The 14,995-nt window shown below is 38.6% G+C and overlaps 1 protein-coding gene across 1 annotated transcript in view; it reads left to right on the plus strand.

The window, feature by feature from the left end:
- The first annotated feature begins 1,236 nt into the window (after positions 1-1,236).
- The window catches only part of LOC133531852 (uncharacterized), a 148,093-nt gene continuing 134,334 nt past the window's right edge, over positions 1,237-14,995 (plus strand). Inside the window, exon 1 of the mRNA XM_061870247.1 lies at positions 1,237-3,009. The gene's annotated coding sequence lies outside the window, so the exon portion shown is untranslated. The remainder of the gene's footprint in view (positions 3,010-14,995) is intronic.

The following is a 14,995-nucleotide window of genomic DNA, read 5'->3' on the forward strand; positions in this document are numbered from 1 at the left end:
TTACTCAGGTCATAAGTTCTGTCAAAAAGTTTTTGGCAGAACTATAAGGCAGACTTGACCAAGTATAAAATGTTGTTCAATTATTTTGGCTTTAAATGTATTTATTTTGTCGTCCGATCGACGAAAAACATTGTAAATCGGTAAGTAATGTAATAAATAATATAATTATTCTTTTGTTTTTTAGGGTTCCGTATTTTCATTTTTCAAGCCAACGTTCCAAATATTTTTTAGTTATTTTGTGTAATGTAATAGTGCCGAGACACGTTGTTTTTGTTATTAATTATCGATAAGTAGTAGTATAGTAAGATCGTAACACGTCCAAAATACAAACGCGGTATGTAATTTTTTTTTAAAGCGTATATATTTTGGGGACTATAGCCCGAGCCCTCTCGCACATGAGAGGAGGCCTGTGCCCAGCAGTGGGACATAACACAGCACATAGACATAGTGGGACATAGCATAGTGGGACAGCAGTGAGTGTGGCTGAATTATTTATTTTATTTTTGTTTATTTTTTACAATTTGATAAAACACCAAAACCTCTAGAGTCAGACCAAGCTTAGCTTAGCTTGGCCTGACTCTATTTTTAGGGTTCCGTAGTCAACTACGAACCCTTATAGTTTCGCCATGTCCGTCTGTCTGTCTGTCTGTCTGTCTGTCCGAGGCTTTGCTCCGTGGTCGTTAGTGCTAGAAAGCTGAAATTTGGCATGGATATATAAATCAATAAAACCGACAAAGTCGTACAATAAAATCTAAAAAAATCTTTTTTTAGGGTACCTCCCCTACACGTAAAGTGGGGGTGATTTTTTTTTTTTCGCTTCAACCCTAGAGTGTGGGGTATCGTTCGAAAGGTCTTTCAAAACTAATAGGGGTTTTCAAGAAACATTTTTTGATAAATTGAATATATTCGGAGATAATCGCTCCGAAAGAAAAAAAAATTGTGTCCCCCCCCCCTCTAACTTTTGAACCATAGGTCCAAAAAATATGAAACAAATCGTGGAAGTAGAGCTTAAGAAAGACATTAAATGAAAACTATAGCGGACATGATCAGTTTAGCTGTTTTTGAGTTATCGCAAAAAGTTTGCCTATTTGTTTAACTCGGGTGAAAGGTACCGTTTCATCCCTTGGTTAACAATTTACTATACTTTAAGCTCCAATTTAGCTTATTGTGACGGAAGAGTAACTACGGAACGCTACACTGAGCGTGGCCCGACAATCCCGACATGCTCTTGGCCGATTTTTTATTGTATAAATCGGAGCGGGTTTTTAAGTGTCTGAAATTCTTTGACTCTGACTACCACAAATAGGAATATTTCCTTAGAATGTGCGTACTAAGCGATAAACCGCGTAATAGCTATTCTCTCTAAACGCATTACGTTTGCCACTTTAGTCCTACAACGACCTAACTGCATTAAAATATCAAGGCTACTTATGACTTTGCAATTTGACGGTCGCATTGTTAAAACACGCATCTGTTGCGACAGTTCTAGAAAGGACGTAAGTAACCAAAAAAATACAAGCCAATATAACCCCTTGGTCAGTTGTCAGAAAGCATTGTTAAAACCGGGCTTTATCTATCCATCGTTACTTACAACTGGCCAGGTAGCCACGGAAAGAGACAACCTAACGCCACAACAAGCATTTACACTGGACTGCAAAGAAACGCTCAATCGATACAATATAAACGGACAAAGCGCCATTTTGACGAAAACCGCTCGACATACGCGCTCATAGACAACACCGTTGGAAAGAACAGAAAAAAATAGCCTAAAATAGTGTGCAATACGTCGGTATAAACTGTAATAACGGCCCGACGGTTGATCGTTTAGGTTTTAAACGTCGAACGCGGGTCGTAATCTGCGATCAAAATGGCGGCCGTCTTACGAGCGAGAGAGTCCGATTCGAATTTGGAAAATTGGTGTTTTTTTTTCTGTTGTAAAGAGAGCAGTATAGTATAAGGTTAGGCGGAGAACAGGAGGGGCGATCTGAGGCAAAGCGGTGTGAAGGGAAAAGTGTCGTGGACAGATGAGGCGCCCTGTCGCGGGATATGTCCGGCGATCCGCAGATGGGATACAGACGCAAGATAGATCCTTTGGAACTATGTTGGCAAAGAAAACATAAAGCAAATGATTTGCGGCGCAAATTATCCTTAGAAATGTTAAAGTCCTATATAATTAAAAGAAAGAAAACAAATATCAAACAGAGTTAACAATGCTCCTTCGGAAATACAAAAACAAACCTCGACCAACAATAGATGGACTTATGCCACAGAACACAGGTCATTTTTTATCTGTAGGCGTCATACTTAGTAAAAATCGGAGTTTTGGTTTGGAATAGGAGGATTACTCGATCTGCTTTTATATCCTGTTTGTTATTTTAATATTTATGCATAACTTCTCAATCTTGATCTTATTATTTAGAAAAAAGATATACTTACAGTGTATAACTTCAATACGGGCGAATATATAAAAGGTGGTTAGCATAGGACCTAAGAAGTATATGGAAATAAATGTTGCTTCGAAATACAATGAAAATATTTACTTTACTGAATATGCCCTTAAACGGATACCTATTATTTTTGATACACCTTGTATGATAATTTACTTACTATTGGTTTCAGTTATTAATAGCGTTTTTCAATAAAAGGACACATCAAGATTGTTTACCCTTTTTCTTATGCTAAAAAAATAATTATATCATAGCATTCATAGCGTAGCGCAAACATGGTTTATAGAGTCGAGCTCGAGATATATCTCGCGACATATCCCCGTCCCAACAACCCCGCGCACACCGGCTACCTATCTTTCATTGCACGTACGCGCGCGGGGGGGCAACGCGGGAGGGGTCGCGCGGAGCCATCTTGCCAGCGGCCGCCGATCCGAGCGCGTCTCGCGACCCAGCGCTCGTAATTCGCACTAATTACCCACCAAAACCAGTGAAAAACTTACAAAAACTAGTGTTTTATAGTGTAAAAGTGTTGTGTTGTGCTCTCGGATTGTTCGTGTGAAAGGTGAGTGTGCTTTGTTGGACAATTATCGTTCCCATCGATTCGACCGCGGGAGGGGAGACGCCGTCCTTTTATATCTTTTGTTGTTTTGTAACTAAATCAATAATTTTAGTTGCCGGACCGCTCTTAATTCGTGTTTCGTGACGGATTCGATTTGATTCGAACGCTAAGCGAAGTTTTTAGCTGAAAAGTGGTGTGTTATTAATGAAAATAATGACATTCATAATGAGATTGGTATGTTTTCCTTTTTCGTTACCTATAAATAGCTTGTTGAAGAATGCAATTCATTCATGAACGGCATTGTTGAAATATTATCAACGCTACGCTTATCATGACATATATGATGTCGTAATCGTTATTCATATATTATCGTTTGCGGTTAAGTAAGATAATTCACCCAAAAACCGGTTTTTAAGATAACATTACTAAATATCAATAGAAAGTCAAATGAGGATTTAATTTGTTTTGGTTTAACGAGTAAAAATACTACTCAAACACTACTAAAATGTATATGTATGTATAACTAATAATGTTGTCATACTTGTCACCTGTGGTATGCCATTTAGCATAAATACACGCCTAAATACATAACTTGTTTCTAGACAAAGGAAACGTTACCTGTACTTATCTACCTCAGCACTGCATGACCTTAAAAGCACGTTCGTATGCCGATTAAAACTCAATGTAGATAATGCTATATAAACAATATCTCATTCATAATGAAAGTTTAAAGACCGATAAAGTGTTACATCACTAGTGATAAGACAACAAAGGCCGTTTAAAAACAAAAACAATTGAATTATCGAACGAAACAATTCGAATTTAGAACGCACGTCGACGTCGATGGAACGTCGTTTGTTCAGTTGAAACAGCGCTATGGCGGATATAACACTCCGAGCATAAAATGCATTCGCACCGCGCCTTGGTCTTCAATATTACCCTGATGCGTAGAAATAGCGATATAGCCGATCGGAAACCTCTCCAACCGCGATCATCTTGAATTTGTCGCGTAAACCCACAGACAAGGCGGGTCAGCTTTTTTTACACTGTTAGTTATGATCGTACGTTGTACTTGTACTTGCTTGGGTGTGTGATCTTTTTAAATCGCTCGCGTGAGTGTTTAATGCTGAATCACTGGTCATTACGCTTTTAAAAAGGTCTGTTGTTCTTGGACCGACGTGAGCTTTGGACGGCTTGGATGCGAATATTAATGATCTTAGATTAGTCATGAACAGACTGCCAAATAAATCCAACGGCAACATTGTTCGCAGACCACCGGTGGAGCGTATGTCCATGCAATAAGGCCGATTTATCAGTAAAAAAATTAACGATGGTACTTATCATTGGGTTAGCCACTTTTTTAAGAAGCGAAGTAACTTGTTGAATATTGACCATTGTCTGAGATTCTGAGAATGTTCAAGCTATTATAGTTCGTGGCATCCACGATGACACGCAGAATTGTCAAATCTAACCTTTAATAACATGAAAATAGGAGTCAAGAAACACATCTATAAATCGATTTTAAACCATCAAATAAAACCACCATAGACGGGAACAATTACAGTATTGACAATACAAATAATAACATTAATAACACTGAGTACTGGAGTTGATCTACAGTTGAACTAGTATTAAAAGTATGGCAAGGAATTCTATTGAACACTGATCATTTAAGCTGAGAATCCTGCAGATGACATGGTCATAAGGGTTATTCAGGTGTTTCTGAAGGTACGTGGGTCGTGGACACAATCAGAAATGTTAATAGATCGAATGGTGTTTCCAGTAATTATATGGTGGGAGTAAAACTCTCTCCAAATGTTCGAAGATTCCACCAATCGTTAAAACGATTCTAAAACGCCCGAATATCGGTCTTGTCAGCCATTAATAAATCAAATAACCCTTTATTACTGTTCTACAGTGATAACAATATTAGGTTTTTCTTTTCCGATGATTGGGTTTTGTAACAACAGCGTGTCTTTCGACAAAGGCCTCCAAAGATTTCCATTTCTCCCTATCTCTTGCGAGTCTCATCCATCCTGGACTGGCCACTTTTCTGAGGTCGTCTTCCCAGCGTTTCCATTGACCACCCTGGTTTCTTTCACAACCTATTGGGTACTGATTTTGACTTGACTGAAACATTTCGAAGGAGGGGATTTCTCGAAGAAAGCTGGACAGATTTGGAAGGGTATACTTAAGCTTGCCCATTATTATCAGGTCAGAATCTGATGAAGGGTCTCTGAAGGAATAGATACTCTTGAAACATTGGCACACTTATAGTAAGACCTTATATATAGAAACCTTATTAGTGAAGTGGAATTGCGCCAATTTCAACAAGCTAATTTACAATTTATTTATTTATTTATTTATTTAGACACATAATAAACTTACAGTACAGTCACCAAGTCGTTTAATGTCTAATAATTGACACCTGACTCTAAAAATTGGTATAACTGTCATAACTGTTAAGTTATGACAGTTATACCAATAACAATACATAGCCGCCTAGTGTCAATATTTACCTACTTGTTTACGACGAATTGTCATGATCTGATGACAGTGATGACCATATGAGGCTATTTTAAACAGCGTATTCGAGCCTTTTTTGTTAGGTTATTTATATTTATGATATACTTCTCAGTCGACTGACCTTTTGAGTGATTGGTGAAAGTGCTGAATGAATATCGGTTCTTGAAGTAATCCACTGGAAAACGTGAACAGTTGTTAATTGGAACATTTGTAAAAAAAAAAGACATTCAACAAAAGGTTTAGCAGCCAAAGTGCCACAATGAGGGCTACCGTTTTTATGCTCGCCAGTTGGCGCCACTGTAGAGTAAGGTCCAGAAAAACAGATCTCAAAACTCTGCTATGCTTGTTTTTAAAAAAACAATATGTTCTAATATACACAAAGGTATTTTATCGCCGTTTTTTAAACCTGCTTAATTTTGCATATATTTTATATGGCACTTTTTTAAAACCACTAATATAATCTTAAACTATATGATGTTTACCATTATTAATTAAAAATGGATAAAGATTTGCCAGAATTATGAATGAGGAGTGAAAATTCGCCATAAACAAGCTTGCAACCGCCGAAAATTCTATGCATTTGACATTTTGGAAGACCTTCGTCTACACTAGGGGCGCCTAGCGGCGAAATTAAACCGCAATAGCCCTCATTTTGGCTACAATTAAATGATGTAAAGAAATGATCGTATGTGCTGTCCTGATCCTGACGCATTTTTTTATTATTTCTTATTGTATTTGGTGCTTTGACGTTTAAAAAGCGGCTAAGTGCGAGTCGGACTCGCCCATGAAGGGTTCCGTACCATTTATGACGTATTAAAAAAACTACTTACTAGATCTGGTTCAAACCAATTTTCGTTGGAAGTTTGCATGGTAATGTATATCATATTTTTTTTTTAGATTATTCATTCCGTTATTAGAAGTTACAGGGGGGGGGGGACACTTTTTTTCACTTTGGAAGTGTCTCTCGCGCAAACTATTCAGTTTAGAAAAAAATGATATTAGAAACCTAAATATCATTTTTGAAGACCTATCCATAGATATCCCACACGTATGGGTTTGATGAAAAAAGATTTTTTGAGTTTCAGTTCTAAGTATGGGGAACCCCCAAAATTTATTGTTTTTTTTTCTATTTTTGTGTAAACATCTTAATGCGGTTCATAGAATACATCTACTTACCAAGTTTGAACAGTATAGCTCTTATAGTTTCGGAAAAAAGTGGCTGTGACATAATCGGACAGACAGTCGGACATGACGAATCTATAAGGGTTCCGTTTTTTGCCATTTGGCTACGGAACCCTAAAAATGTAAGTCTTAACAGTCCGCCGGACGGTATCGGCCTGTTAGTTAGAACAAAACGTTGACAGTTCCGAACAACTGACAGGCCGCGGCCGATGCCGTCCGGCGGACTGTTAATCAATGGGCCCCTTATTAATGGCCGTTTACTTCTGGCCGAAGGGCGGCGGTTCCGGGGCAATCAGCCGAATCCTACACTAGAAAAGGTGACGCAACAAAAAACTGGTGGGTCGTCAGTATTTATTTATTTTTTAGTAATATTGTGTTAGTAAATGAACCTTTTTATATTTCCAGACAGAAATTACGAAAAATTTAACCCTGTCATTTTGAAATGAAGTTTAAAGCCATTGTTATAGGGTGGTCATTTTTGCCATATAAAATCGAAGTGTGCCCGTTAAAGGGTTAGCCGAGTTTCTTGCCGGTCCCATATTGGGAGACCCACCTACAATTTAGGAGGGACTTCAATCTCGGGTCAGATGTGTACGGTTAGAGCCTGCGTAGCTTTATTTAACGTTCATAAGCACATTGTAATATGCCTATTTGTTGTTGTTGATGGATCATAGGCTGTCCAGCACTTTTGTTTGATGTCACCTACAATTTGTCTCGTTATTACTCATGTGAGGTGGATGTGCGGCGTTACCAGACTCGACAAAATCGACAACGAGTACGTGCGAGGCAGCCTGGGCGTGCGTGATATCGCCGACAAAATGCAGGAGAGTAAGGCTGCGATGGTATGGCCACGTAACTAGGAGACAACCAGACTTCGTTGGAAATTTCGCACTACGACTTTCCATCCCCGGTAAAAGAGGCAGGTAAAACGAAGACAAGATGGAAGGATGTAGTGCTAAAAGATATGATTGAGTGCAATGTATCCGAAAAGACATGATAGTAGAAGAAAAGTCAAGGATAGGGCGAAGTGGAAGCGAAAGACGCGGAAAGCTGACCCCATCACCATGTGGGATATATATAGCTTGGCAGAAAGAGATATTATTCATGTGATTTGTAAATGAAATGTTTAATTTCTCGGTGTTATGGGCTTGTCTGTAATGCCGTATTCGTGCTAAATATATTGTTGTTAATAGTAATTAATAAAAACACATCATTCCTTGTTAGTAGTCAATAAATCGCAGTTTAATGAATGTATCAATAACACGACAGTACAATTGGAAAGCCGATGGAACCTTGTCCTCGTTTCGTTCAGTACGGAACGCGTTGATGTTCGATGGAAAAACGATGTATGGACGTGAGGCCGCTACATATACATACCTACCAGACGGCTTACAACGGCTCTACGCGTCGGTTCGCTTTCAACGTTACCACTGGTCCCTGGTGGTAGTGCTAATGTTAGGAGCTCGAAAACAATACAAAAAGTAATCCCGGTCGATTTAAGTCTATGCCGCGCAAGATGTCATATAAAATTTTATTTTAGTGACAGATGACATATCGCTTGCCTTGCGGGCATATTAGATGCAATACGCATCGTTGTTTGTAAGCACCTTAAAATATTAAACCAATGACGTATAAGAAATCATCATATTAGATGAAAGACGTCCACTGCTGGACATAGGCATTGGGGAGCCAATAGATCTCCACACCGACTGGTCTTGCGCCGCTCTCATCCATCGGCTCCATGCAACTGCGACCTTAACCAGGTCGTCGTCGTTTATAAGAAATATAAACTGTTACACATAGTCCCATATGACTATTTCAGATGTGTCCGAGGCTTAAGTCAATATAGGTACATTGATTGAAATGGAAGGAGCTTAATATAGATAAACTACTTGCACTACAATGTTTATTCTCTCTTCTTCCTCAGCGAGTATGCGCCCACTGTTGGGCATCAGCCTCTCCAAATCTCTTCCAAGCAGCCCGATTTGCTGTTTTTCTCCTCTATCATCCTCCCATCTAGTTGGAGGTCTGTGATCTGGTCTTGTTGAACGAGGCCTCCACGCTATGACACGCTTACTCTATCCCTCCTCCCTCCCATCCCTCCCATCATCTCTGCGACATAAGTACCCGGTCCAGACCCGTTTCAGGGTAGCAATCTGCCGACCGATGTCTACTACTTTGGTCCGTCGCCGGATCTTTTTCTAGCCGCCCAGAAGTCTTTTAAATGGCTCCCCATTCTATTGTTTTTTGTATCACACATTTCTTCGGGTTTAGGTATTGTGTGTCGGGCACACAGATCTACAATGATGCTTATGCTTAAACATACTTGAAGATTGGAAAAGGGAAGCCATCAGGTATATGAACATAACATGAGATTGAAATATGCAGACTGCAAATGGAAAAACTTGACCGCCTTTGAGCTTCATATGTCCCGACGAGTTTCTTGCCGATATTCCCTGCTACAATTTAGGTGGGATGTTGGATTTAAATCTTCTAGGGTCAGAGGTGTAGGGTTAGAGCTGGCGTATCTTTATTTGGCGTTAATAAACGCATTGTAATATGCCTACCTACTTGGAAAATAAACGTTTATATTAACGGCGGAAATACAAATATCAGTACCCCTAGTGTAAATTTGATCGACATCATAACGTGACGAACGCGTTTGCGTTAAGTCTCATTTTGTATAGGATTTTGAGTTTCCAAAACGTCCCGCTTGGCGCGCTCTTTCTAAATCCAATACAAAATGAGACTAAACGCAAACGCGTATGTCACGTTTCGAAATCGAATTTATTTACACTAGGGGTACTGTACCTATTTAGGAGATACGGTGAGTGATTATATGTTGGGTTTTACTGTTATAGAAGGAAATAATTTACGTGCATATTATTTCTGAATTCAATACTTCCAATGACATTTCGATATTGGTCGCACTTTAGATATTTGACAGGTAACAGTAGATCTGTGGTCGGGCAACCCTAGAAAGCTGAAAATAATGTTTTATGCGTAAGGGATGAACCTTTATTTGTGAGTTTCAGTCTTCATATATCGGTTTTGATAGACAGTGGGTCTTCTATACTCTCAGGCGACTTGCGGCGCTTGGCTAGACTACAGAAAAAAAAATCGAATCACTATTATAATTAATATTATGGATATTAAGGCAAGGTCCTACTGTTTCTTGTAACTTAATGTATCTTAAACGCTATCTTAATACAATAAGGTTTACATTCGATTAAATATGTCTGCCTACGGTATGTGCATCCTTGGCAAGGCTTGCAGCTTCCAAAGCCGCAATAAAAGACCAGTAAATAAAAAATACTGGCAATATTACTAAAATAATGTCCATACTTCCAAATAATAAGAGTTAAAAACGCCACCTGCCTGTGACGTAAAAAGACACTTACTAAGACTCCGCTGTCCGTCCGTCTGTCACCAGGCTGTATCTCATGACCTGTAATAGTTAGACAGTTGAAATTTTCACAGATGTATTAAAAAACAGAATTACTTAAATAAATATTTTAGCGGGCTTCCATACAACAGACATGATTTTTATGCCGTTTTTATAAATAACGGTACGGAGTACACTTCTTGCCCGAGTCCGCCTCGTACTTGGCCGGTTTTTTCCTTTGGATTTTTACTGTAATAAATATTAAACACGGGTGAGGAAGCCAAAAAACGTTTTACGTATCAAAATAATGGCGCCTTTTAAAGCATGGATATAAATTTGGTATGGTAGGTAAGTTTTTACGGGCCGTATGCTTGTTTGCCACCGATGTAGTATAAAAAGTACTGTAGCAAGTTTACTTTAAGTACCAATATTGAAGTCGATCGAGCCGTCATTTGGTATACTTACTTTCGTAATTTAAATTATTAAATTTTTTTGTGCTGATAAATTCTTCTTATCTTATCTTATCTAAAATAACTTTAGTATCAGACATCTCATCTTTTTATCAATCTGTGGGTTTGGTTTAGTTGCAGTTGCACCTATCTTAGCGGTCTTTGTTATTTACTGGTCTTTGACGACATCTAAAGGGTAAATTTAGGGCGACAGGCTAAGCCGCACAAAAAGGAGCGGGCCAAGAATGCAGGCAGGCAAAATTACTTTTTATACCAACACACCTGACCAATTGTAGTCCTTATCTCGTTGGTATAAGTGTCACAAATGCTCAGTTATAGTAAAATCTAACACTCGCTGCACGTGAATACGTAGTGTGCTCTCTGTCACCCCTACATACGACGGGTAGGTGTGACAGAGAGCACACTACATATTCACGTGCAGCGAGTGTTTGATTTTACTATAATTATGTAGACAATGGTACTAACCGTAACACATTTGACTGATCATTGTTGGATCTTATGTCCATGTATTAAGGCTTATGATTTGTCAGAATAATGTTGGAGATACAATGTAGAGACTTGCGGGACTGCTTTTTGTATGGAATAACGTTTTGGGAATTTTTATGGTACATTTTAATTCGGGTGGAGTTTTGGCGAGTCCAGTTATATCTCCAGAGTATAAGAATATACATGTCAAAAGTCTTAATCTTGTCCAGTAGGAATAGAAATGGGAAGCTTTTGCCTAATAGTGGGACTAGAGGGGTTTTAAAAAAACACTTTTTCATCAGGTAATTTGGATTGGAACATTCCAAAATTCCAAGCCACGAGCCGCACGAGGATTAAACAAAAGCTACTTAGTTTTTTTTAATGATATTGGAGGCAAACGAGCAGATGGATCACCGGTAACCGATTACCGCCGCCCATGGGTGTCCATGGGTGTGCAACATTAGTGGGGTTGTAAGTGCGTTGCCGGCTTTTAAGATGGGAGTACGCTCTTTTCTTGAAGCTAGGTTTTAAGTATTTACCAAATCAAATCAAAATCAACACTTAAAAGTCAATTCTACCAGCCAACATGAGGAAACAACTCAAAATTAGCTTCGAATTACTTTTCCAGTCTTGTGGATAAAATGGAACATCGTTATTGAAGAATAAAGAGCGCCTTTAGCAACCGGTTTGGTGAAAATAATATTATTATCCAGATAAAATAAAATCAGACCAAAATAAGTTGGCAGCGATTTTGATAGCATAGACTGTGCAAGCGTCAAGTAAACGTCATAATTTCGTAGAAGTTTGACGTTTAAAATAACCCGTGGGCTATCAAAATTGCTGCCAACTTATCTTCGTTTAACTCTAATAAATCCCTATTTTTTTATCTTGTTCCTTTGACGCTACATGATAAAGTACCAAAAATATGTATACACTACTCTAATATATGGGCCATAAGGTCGTGTATACATATTTTTGGCACATCGATCGTGCCGATGTTTTCAGACGTGACTGCACAACTAAAGGTGACTTTAATATTAGCATATTCATCGTTCAAATAAAGTGTCACACATATAAGGCAATGGACATTTTTAGTCGTCTTGTAAATACCTGTTTGACAGATTAGGTTCTCAGCCTTTTAACCCTTTACCGCATATGAAGCCATAGATGGCGAATATGATATTCAACTCTATTGACAGCTATTAAAGTTCAAATTTCAACAAATATTTTTTATTACATGCAGTACGGGGTTATGCGATAATAACACGTCTGAGACTTCTCGGACGGATCAGAGGCAGATACGCAGACAAACATACTCAAGTGCATTTGTTTTACACGAAATAATTAATAATACAATCATTTTTACTGCACGCCTTAAGAGGGAAGTATATATAGCAATAGCACGTATAAAATGTCCTTCCATTTAATTTTTTTTTATACTACGTCGGTGTCAAACAAGCATACGGCCCGCCTGATGGTAAGCAGTCTCCGTAGCCTATGGACGCCTGCAACTCCAGATGAGTTACATGCGCGCGTTATGCGTTGCGTTAATTATAAGATGTAATGTTTTGAAAAGATGTGTCCCTCCGAGTTTCTTGCCTGTCCATATTGGGATACCCTCCTCCAATTGAGGGGGGATTTCAATCTTCTCGGGTCTACACCTCTGAAGGTGTAGGGTTAGAGCCGGTGTAGCTTTATTTGACGTTCATAAACGCATTGTAATATTCCTACTTGAATAATAAACTATCTTCATCTTAACACTCCGCACCCTCGTTGAGCTCTGGCAACCTTACACACCGGCAGGAACACAACACTATGAGTAGGGTCTTAGTGTTATTTGGCTGCGGTTTTCTGTAAGGTGGAGGTACTTCCCCAGTTGGGCTCTGCTCTAGATCTGGAATGACATCCGCTGTGCTGTGCCCTACCACACAAAGCAAGATGACATTCACAGTGCCCATACCTCTCTTTTGGACGTAGTTTAAGGACATACTCAGGTCCATAAATATTTTACATTCTCTATGTTTTTTTTGGTATGTTATTGACACAATGAAGAGCTAATGCTAATTTATATTTAGGTAAGTATTTTAGTACATTAGGGATGAACTGAATAGTCGCCGACTCTCTCATTGTAGTCGGCCAGAAAAACAGAACTAAATCAAAATAAACAGCCAATACTTATCATATATTATATCTACTTCACTCGAGTATCATTGGGTAAGTAATAGTACGTATACCAACTTCAATTTGAATAATTTTGTATGATATATGGGGCCCATTTCTCGAACCATATGAGGCGAATATTATTAGTGAGTTGTCATGGAAACCCATACGTTTGACAGTTTGTACACTAATAATATTAGACTAGTACCGTTCGAGAAATGGGCCCCTGGTATAATAGTGGGTATTTTTGTGACCTTTGATCCAGCCTAGTTTCTAAGTACTGCACCGATTTAATAAACTTGTTAGTTTTATGAAGTGGGTGGTAGTGTTGGTCCTTTGAGTCCTCTGCTATGAAACTCGAGTCAGTTTTTCAGACTCACATATTAAGTCTAAAATCGAGTTCTTTTCAACTTGTTAGAGACTCGAGTCTTGTAGGGACTTGAGTCTTTTTCAGAGCAATTTTTTTTTTTGTTTGCATTATTTCGAAATGCTTTGTCTTTAAGTAATAATCGTGGATTAGGCACACAAACAATACAATGACGCATAATTTCTTTACTTTTATTTAGATTAAACCTATGAAATTATTGACGTAGTCTTTATTCGGATTTCGGAGACTCGAGTCCTTCTCTTAAATAAGTTTTTGGCAAAAATTTCATTTTTGGTACAAGCTTTTATCGCTTACTGTACTTTTCTTTCCACAGGTAACTAATACTCATCGAGACAATTCTAAAAACCCCCAAACACAATTAGGTTACGTTTGTTTTATCACAGAGTTCCTATCGTCACCTCCTGTCTCCAGGTCAGATCATCTCGATGGTACCATAATATTGCATTGTCACCCGACTTATATATGTATGCAAATTTTCAGCTTCATCGGAAACCGGGAAGTGGGACATAACTTGTAAGATTTGATTACAAACAGACAACGGTCAGGTGAAAGTAAATAAAAGCTTGTAAAAAGACTCGAATAATGACTCGCCTCGGGACTTAAGACTCGGAAATTTTTAAGCGCCGAGGTTCGTAAAAACGACTCGAGTTCTTCAAATTCAGACTCAAAAGACTCGAGTTCCTACCAACACTAGTGGGTGGCAAATTATTTTTTTATTTGTAGGGCTTCTTACGAAAAACCTTGAGTCGAATTAAAGGTTTGCTCGTTATTAATGTACCTATTAAACATCCGCAACGTAAATCTCAATTGTTCAGAAACTTGGAGTTATAGAATCAATTTGAGGATGCAGCGTTGGCGGCCGTCCAGGTAAGTTTGGCGACGTGACGCTCGGGCCCGGCCAACGCCATATATGTACGAATCAGGTTAAGTAGGGTGAATATTGCTGTATTACGTTATTATCAGACAGAAGTTTTTGTGGCAAAATAAAGTAATTGACAAAATCAAATATTGACTTGTCTATTATGGATGTTACCTTAAGGCTGGCGTCCATAGGCTCGTCGAGGCGAACCGAATTGAATCGCAATAATTCGCCTACTATACATTTACTATGAATGGCAAATTCGATTCGACGAGCCGCGGCTCTTCGTCAATGGACGCTGTTGCATAGAAAACAGGAGGCGAATTATTGCGATTCGATTCGATTCGCCGCGGCGAGCCTAGTGGACGTTAGCCTTTAGCGTTATAGATATTTTTAACATTGTATAAAAAGATAGGTACTGCGAAATACACAACACGTTCGATATCTTCTTTGATACACCCATTGGTACAGTTTACGTTTTTATTTAAATAAGTACTTAATTTATAGTGCTTCCTCTCGCATGGTTACTCTAAATTATTACTACTACAACAATC

Source organism: Cydia pomonella, chromosome 26 (assembly GCF_033807575.1).
Source record: "Cydia pomonella isolate Wapato2018A chromosome 26, ilCydPomo1, whole genome shotgun sequence".
NCBI lineage: Eukaryota > Metazoa > Arthropoda > Insecta > Lepidoptera > Tortricidae > Cydia > Cydia pomonella.